This window comes from Gymnoscopelus braueri, assembly GCF_963280865.1.
Source record: "Gymnoscopelus braueri genome assembly, chromosome: 10".
NCBI classification, from domain to species: Eukaryota; Metazoa; Chordata; class Actinopteri; order Myctophiformes; family Myctophidae; genus Gymnoscopelus; species Gymnoscopelus braueri.
This window is the reverse complement of record NC_137611.1, coordinates 12,161,937-12,170,930: the sequence shown is the minus strand read 5'-3', so window position 1 is coordinate 12,170,930 and position 8,994 is coordinate 12,161,937.

Below are 8,994 nucleotides of genomic sequence, written 5' to 3'. Positions count from 1 at the left end.
CTTGAGGACACGCAGCGTTTTACCATGCAGAGCAAACACAATGGATTTTCCTTCGTCTTGAATTTACCTTCTGCTACATTAAATATACAGTTAAAATCCTCAGTGCTAATTTGTAACTCTGATAGTATACAAATAATGTCACTAAATGGACAGTGACATTAGTATACGCTCAGAGTTATAGGGGCATGAAGCCCTAGGCTGATTTTGTAGGGTTTTTATTCCCCCAGTTCATGGTTCAAAACTACAGCAGGGTAAAAAAAAAAAAACTTGTCAGACTGGTTCTCAAAGTGGGGTATGGGGACCCACAGGGGTCCTTGAGGGGTTTCTAGGGGGTCCCAGCAAAATTAGTTAATAGTGCATCAACATCACTTTAACCACTTACAACCCTATGTGCTGTACATCAGCTATTTTTAGAAACTGAAATGAAAAATGTGGAACATAAAAAAACGTACAAATCAATTAGGGGGACATGGACATGAAAATGTCTAAGCAACACAGCTGCAGCTAATACCATTAATAATGGGTGTGTTAGATTTAGATGCACCCTGCAGTGTGCAAGCAATTGACAGTACTGTTGACTACTGTGTCTCTATGCTTGCACATTGGCACACATACTCTCTAACAAAGCCATTATTAATTGCATTAGCTGCAGCTGTGTCGCTTACATCACAGTGTAATATAAGGTCAGCATCATGTCACGTGTTATTACACCTGTATCTTTTAACCCGTACAGCAGGGGTCTTCAACAGGGGGTCCGGGACCCTAAGGGGGCCATCAGAGTTACTACAGGGGCACCGCTAAATCTTTGTGTATTAGGATTTTTTTTTAAGCCTATAGCATCCCTATTTTGAGAACTTTAGCCAAAATACCAGATCTACAGGCTCACAAGTGAGTTGTGAGTTCAAGTGGTTAAATGTCTGAAAATACGCATTAACATGAATCCAACACAACGCTTGACAGTGCTGTCAAACAAGTCTATGAGGCTATCTATGAAACCTAGAAAAAAAGTTTAATCTGCAACACAATTTTATACCATACGTAATGGGGGGGTCCCTGCTTCATCGTCTTCTCTCAGCTCCTTGGCCTGAAAAGCGTTGAAGACCCCCTGCTGTGCAGGAAAACAACCTTGTGTACATCCATGATAATTCTTGTGTCCTACCTGTATTATGTGTCAGACGGGTCTCTGCAAAGCCGATATAATCCCTGGTGGAGCTGGTTACCAAGCTATTCCATCTGCAGCTGCATAGCAACCCTACCTGTGAGTGTTGTAGCGTTAAGAGAGGCCGGGTCAATCATTAACAGTCAGGGGCTACTGAGCACCACGTCATTTCTCTATGGAAAGCAGTGTCCATCTCTCCACCTAAAGGCTACAGCCCTACTATCACATATCTGTATGGGTGATAATAAGACATAGCAGGCTATGCTATGCAGGGTTAGTGGCTCATAAACAGTGGTGTACAAAGTACTCAACCCCAGTAACTTGAGTTAAAGTATAGATATTCAAATATTACTCAACTACAAGTGAAAGTTTCTCAGTCAAATTCGTACATCTTTGCTGTTGGGCAGAAACCCTCTTATCTCGATTATTTTAACTTGTTGTGTTTTTTTGTGTGGAAATGAACGCCCTACTTGATCATACTACAGCGTCACACAAAAGTAGCAAAGGTAGCAGATCCACAAGCTCGAAACGCTGCTCGAAACGCGGCGCGTTTTGAGCTTGTGGATCTGCTACTTTTGCTGTTTTTGAATTTGAATCCTGAAAAGTAACAGTTTTGGACTTGTGAGGTTTCCACCCAACAGAGATTTTACAGAAAGTTCCCAAAAACCTTTAATAATAGTTAAAATAGCAGATTTACAAACTCGCAGCGTGTCGCAACACATTGAGAGCTTGTATAACTGCTAATTTCACTATATTTGAAATAGGGCTTAGCGGTTAATTCCTAATTCATATACTTTTCCCCTTCCTAGAAATGTAGTTGAGTCAAAAGTACATTTGTCTTTGAAACATAGTGGAGCGAAAGTATTCAAAAATACGAATACTCAGGTAAAGTAAAGATGCTTAAAATATGTGCATAAGTGCAGTACTCAAGTAAATGTACTTAGTTACTGTCCACAGCCGATGATGGATCACTTAACCAAAAGGGCACCATGCAGGTGCAGACAGCCAATCACAGCCCAGCGAGCAGGAGTTTGCTCTGAGCTGTGTGTGTGTGTGTGTGTGTGTGTGTGTGTGTGTGTGTGTGTGTGTGTGTGTGTGTGTGTGTGTGTGTGTGTGTGTGTGTGTGTGTGTGTGTGTGTGTGTGTGTGTGTGTTACTGTACTTGTGAGGACAAAATAGTAGAATATGAGACATTGACGTTGTGACCATTTTCCTTATTTCCTTTCCTTGACTTATGGTTGAAAAAAGATTTGTAGAGTTACGTTTACGACTAGAAAAAGATTCAGATTGGGGGTTAGGATTAGTATTACAACATTTAGAGGTTAGGGTTAGGGGTTGGAATTAGAGTTAAACATGATTTACATACTTAGTTGCATGCCAGTGTCATGCACCGAAAAATGATCTACAAGCTCACAAACGTTGTGAGCTTGTAGATTTGCTATTTTTCAGCTTTAGGTTACATGTTAACAATGGCAAATATTTGTAAAAAATACTGTTAATAAAACTGCTGTACTAAAATGTTGATGTTCCCACAAGTATAGTAATGTATAGTGTGTGTGTGTGTGTGTGTGTGTGCGTGCGTGCGTGCGTGCGTGCGTGCGTGCGTGCGTGTGTGTGAATGGCCCCTTCGCATCGACCTTTCTAAGTAGATCAACAGTCTCCATCTGTGCTGCCGTTGCCCTCAGCCCATAACTCAGTTGAGGGGAAACCTAAGCCAAACATATTGGTACAGGTGGTTATGATCGTGATGGATTTTGAGAATCCTACTGTCACACTAGGCCTGTCACAAGTATTGCAGATCAATCGCCTAAACACAATTATTTGAGATCTTCGCAATTATTTTTGCATAATCGTCAAAATCGTTTCCTTTAAAAAAATACTTTTTCAAATGGAAATAGCAGATCTAGCAAAGCTTGCAACGCGTTGTGAGCTTGTAGATCGGCTATTTCCTGTAATTATTTTTTACATTTTGAAAATATAAAGTTATTCAATATGTCAGTCATTTCTGTGTAGGTTTAAGTTATTTGTCACATCTGCCCTGTGCAATATCTGTTTATGAAGCCTACAAGAAAGGTATTTTTTTATTTACACGTTGCAATGTTAAAAAACAAACAAAAAAACACTATGATATTGTTAATCGCATTGTGTTTATGACAATTAATCGTCAAGTAGAATGTCATGATCGTGAAAACCCTAGTTGACAATGCCTACATACTGTACCACTGACATGTGCATGTACTGTGTACACACACACACACACACACACACACACACACACACACACACACACACACACACACACACACACACACACACACACACACACACACACACACACACACACACACACACACACACACACACACACACACACACACACACACACTTTGTGGGGATGTCAAAAGCCATTTTCATCAACCACTTTAACAGTAAGGACCACAATGGAAACTAGACGCGTCGCAATTCAGGGCAATTTTGATTTTACAACCTACGGTTCAAGAGTTATAGGCCAAAACGTAAAGGGGGCTGTTATAGTGCCACCATGTGGCCGATTAGTGTAATTATTTTATCAATAATTTCGGACTAAATTAGGAACCTCCCCTCCAAATCTGGTAACTCTAGCTCTTACGGTTTCTGAGAAAAAAATACTTGAATTTGAGTTTTTTCACTTTTTCATTAAAGCGGATGGGGAAATTTAATGCACTAATAAATCAATATCAATTAAACTATTTAACCAATCTCTTAGCAAAATACAAGCGCACGATTCCAGGTCAAGACGGTCATTTTGAGATATGGCACTAAATTGGGGAATAAAAACTGTGGGAGGAGAGACGATCTAAACTATTGTTTATCTATATTAATAATAAAGTGTGAGGATTACTATAGTCTGGTTGCCCTGTTAGGGCAACCACACTAACAAGTAGCCAGGACCTTTTTGTGTTATCCTTTTAACCAAAATGTCTGACTGTACCTTGTGCTGTTTACTTTTCTGTCTAGTAAAGTATTCAATCAATCATTCAAAATCAAAATCCTATAGCTAATATGTAGGACAGGGGTCTTCAACATTTTTCAGGTCAAGGACCCCTTAGCTGAGAGAGAGATGAAGGACCCCCACTACATATTGGATTAATGTTAAATGTGTATTTTTTTGAGACATTTAACAACGTAAACCTTCAATACTTTGTAAACTTGACCTTAAGGCTCTGTTCTGCTCTTTTTTCCCTGAGCACCAAACCTCTTCGCCGAAAATAGCCGATCTACAAGCTTGTAGATCTGCTATTTTCGGCTAAAGAGGATATTTATATAGGATCCCAGAATAGGGATGCAAGGGTTCAAGTGGTTAATGTAAAATAAAGAATAATAAAGCCCCCCTTCAGCATCTCTGAGGACCCCCTATAAATAGCAGATCTACAAGCTCAAAACCTGACCTGCTATTTTTGCCAAATGTTTGCCACAGAATAAGATCACTAGGGTTCAAGAAGAACCTACCCCATTTCTATTTAACCTTGGATAGGGATTTTAACCTCAAAATCCTTATCTCTAACCCTAACCAATTTCTATTGAACCCGAGCTAGGGCTAACACTAACCTTGAACTCAAACTCCTTCTTCATAAACCCTAAAACTACCTCTGACTGTAAGCCAATTTCTACTGACTAACTTAATGTAGGGCTAAAACTAACCCTATCCTCAAAATCCCTCTCCCTAACCAACCCTTCCCTCAAAATCCGTCTCCCCCTAAAACCAACTCCAACACTAACCCCAACAGGAATATTTTTCTAATTGTAATTCTTTCCAAAAAAAAAAAAACCTTTGTCAAACATAAAATTTTAAAAAATGTATTAAATTATCCACTTCAACAGGAAAAGGTCGCCACAATGTAGATTATTCCTACTGTAGTTTTACTATGTGATCCCCAAAAATCATGACACGAGCATGTCATGATAAATGAATGATAAATGAAAGTAGGCCTACAAGTTGTAGCCCCCCTCCCCCCACCCCCCCCAAGTAAAGTTGACACCATAATAATAGCCTACTATAACCTACATTTTGTCTTAGTGATGATGATGTGGTATCTTCCGCTAGTCCTGTCAATAGAACAGCTGACCGGCAGTGCAAGTGTGCAGCCCTCTTAGGCATCTTAAAACAGCTGAGATAAAAGGCTAAATCAATACCGTGAGTCACTTACTTTTCTCCCGGCCGTCTCTCTTGGAGGTGCTGCTCTATGCAGTGTCTGGTGAACCTCACACTCTGCAGCATCCACCCCACTTCTTATACAGGGTTCCCCAGATCAGTGATGATGATAAGCCTCTATGGATGGAGTTCTCCAGGAGGAGAAGAGGAGAGGAGGAGGAGAGAAACCCTGCTTCTTATCCAGGGTTCCCCAGTCCAGTGATGATGATAAGCCTCTATAAAGGATGGAGTTCTCCCGGAGGAGAGGAGAGGAGGAGAGAAACCCTGCTTCTTGCACTGGTGCGCGCACGCGCATCTGAGCCCGTCTGTCTGTCTCTCTGTAGTCCGATTCATACTTCGTCGCACGACGGTGTCTTGCCAGCTTGTACTGGGTCTGCTGGTTGACCAGTGTTGCCAGATCCTGCGAGAGAAATAAGCAACCAGGTCTATGAAAACAAGCCCAAAAGAAGCAACTATTAAATATTAGGCCAGATGAGCACTACAAAACCGTCCCCTATATGAAAATAGCCAATCTACAAGCTCACAACGCGTGACATATAATATATATTGCCAGGGACCCCCAATAATAATATATATATATATATATATATATATATATATATATATATATATTGCCAGGGCCCCCGTTACCGTAACAGATTTGTGTTGTTAAATGTTTCAAAAATATTCCACATTTAGCTTTTTTATATATATATTATATATATATATATATATATATTCTTATTTTTTCAGATGGGGTCCATTGACAAATAAATACATTAATTTAGTGGTTCTATCTTGACATGAAAATGTTTCGGAACCACTGGTTTAAACAATAATCAAAAAAATTGGAAGCAAGCCCAAATAATAATAATATCTGGGATGTATATAGCGCTTTTCTAAGTACTCAAATACGCTTTACATGTGTGAGGGGCCAGGGGAGAGGACAAATAAAGAACAACTTTATTAGGAAAACTCAGATAAGCAATACAACACTAAAAATAACGAGTTGAAATCAAAGTCAACTCGGAAAGGCCATTCTGAACAGGTGGATTTTCAGGGCGGTTTCGGAGGTAGGGTGGGAGTGAGCGTCTCTGATATGTCTGGGGAGTGCATTCCAGAGGGAGGGGGCAGCCACAGAGAAGGCCCTGACGCCCCAGGTACGGAGCCTGGTCTTGGGGACCTCGATCGAGGTAGGGGGGAGCCATGGTTGTGCAGTGCCTTGTTGGTGGTGAGCAGGTGGTGTGTTTGACAGGCAGCCAGTGGAGGTCGTAGAGGACTGGCGTGATATGGTCTCTGGAGCGGGTGTGGGTGAGCAGGCGGGCAGCTGAGTTTTGAACATATTGGAGTATATTGAGGACTTTGGAGGTGATGCCATGGAGGATTGCAGTAGTCTGGAATGAAGGCGTGGATGAGTGTTTCGGCAGCAGAGGGTGTCAGGAAGGGCCGGAGACGGGCAATGTTCCTAAGGTGGAAGAAGGCTGTTTTGACGATGTGGTTCACATGGGGGAGGAATGAAAGGGTGGGGTCGAAGATGACACCTAGGTTGCGGACGCGGGTGGAGGGTGTGACCAGGGAGCCGTTGATGTTAAGTGAGATGTCCTGGGTGGAGCGGGCAAGGGAGTTGGGGCCAATGATAATGATTTCTGATTTATTGCAGTTAAGTTTGAGAAAGTTCTTCTGCATCCAGGTTTTTAAGTCTGTGAGGCAGGTGGTGAGGGTTGAGTGGGTGGCTGTAGTTAGTGATGGTCGTGGTGAAGAGGTGTGTGTCGCCTGCATAGCAGTGAAATTGAAGGCCATGGTGGCGGAGGATCTGTCGGAAGGGTAAGATATATATGGTGAAGAACAGGGGACCAAGCACTGAGCCCTGGGGGACACCGTGGGTAACTGGGGCAGTGGAGGAGTTGCAGTTGTTGTCGATTGCGTCGAATTGTTGGCGGTCGGAGATGTATGACTTCATCCAGGAGAGGGCCGCGCCTGATAGACCAATGGAGGAGTGGAGGCGTGCAATGAGGATGGAGTGATTGACGGGTTCGAAGGCGGCGCTGAGATCGAGGAGGATGAGAATGGAGAGGGATTCATAGAGGTTATTGCAGTCCAGGTGGGATTTGAGTTGAGCCCAAATAAGCAACTACACTTTAGAAATAAGCCCAAATAAGTTTTTTGGGGTGGTCTTTTTGTGGGTGTCCCTCGTGCCATTTCACACCAGAAATGTAGTAGGCTACATTGGATGTCTTATGCTAATGGAGCAAGATGTTCCATAATAACTTGCCCATGTCATTACTGCCATTACACTCTCCTCTGCCTCTAGCCCCTTTCGGGACCCTGTTTACCTTTTTTATATTTGGGAAGGCGGTATCCAGGGTCCCTTGTCGCTCAAACCACTCTCTCTCGTAGTCGCGGCTACCACTGTCTGGTCTCGGGCTAATAGCTCGTCGCTTAGAAGTTGCAGAGATTTCTCAAAGGTACCGACAAGAGCAATAGTAGCGCGCCAGAAAGCTGCATTAATCTGCACGGATCGGCGATGCCGTTTAACATTTTTAATAATTTAGTGAAACTTAAGCTCCTCTCTCACACTCTGCTCCACTGCCCATGTCCCGCCTCCCCGCGGTGACTGACAAGCTGCGCGTCCTACCCATAACTCTATGGTCCTACGTTACTGCCTCTGATTGGCGAGCTCCTACATGCTTCCATGACAATCACAACGCGGGGAGGCGGGACATGGGCAGTGGAGAAGAGTGTGAGAGAGGAGCTTAAGTTTTACTAAATTATTAAAAATGTTAAACGGCATCGCCGATCCGTGCGGATTAATGCAGCTTTCTGGCGCGCTACTATTGCTCTTGTGGGTACCTTTGAGAAATCTCTGCAACTTCTAAGCGACGAGCTATTAGCCCGAGACCAGAGAGTGGTAGCCGCGACTACGAGAGAGAGTGGTTTGAGCGACAAGGGACCCTGGATACCGCCTTCCCAAATACAAAAAAAGGTAAACAGGGTCCCGAAAGGGGCTACTCTGCCTCCTGCATCGGATACAGGATAGGTGGGCACTATAGGGACATCTGGGCACCTCGATGTAAAATGTTGAGGTGCCCACATTGTCCAAAATGTTTGATATTAAAATGTTAATGTTAATATTTGAAAATGGTCTTAAGTAATGTAAAGAATACATCATTATCAGACTTAATTGTATCCTTCAACTTCAACAACAGGTTTTGTAGCAATTTGTAATTGTAGAAATATTAGACCTTAATTGCCGAATGTTTAAGTATGTTCTAATCTTTTTTTTACATTTTGGACAAAATAGCCAATTTTACATCGAGGTGCCCATGTCCCTATAGTGCCCACCTATCTTGTTACCCCTGCATCATACCACAAACAGCCTAACATGTTAACTTTAAGATGAGGGCAAAGTAACTAGTTTCATTAATCATTTGACAGATCAGTCCATGTGGGACTTTCATCAGTGCAAATTGCAGTAAAATAAGCAACATTTCTCTATGTAGCCTATTGGCCATCATTGCAATTTGCATTCTTCAATACTAATGATCAAATAAAACAGATAAAGTCAGGTGAAGATCAAAATGTACTAAAATATGTATCTGAAAACATTTGAGGTGAGAAACAGCTAATGCAGTTACATGCATGCTTCAGTAGCAGACCAGGGAGAA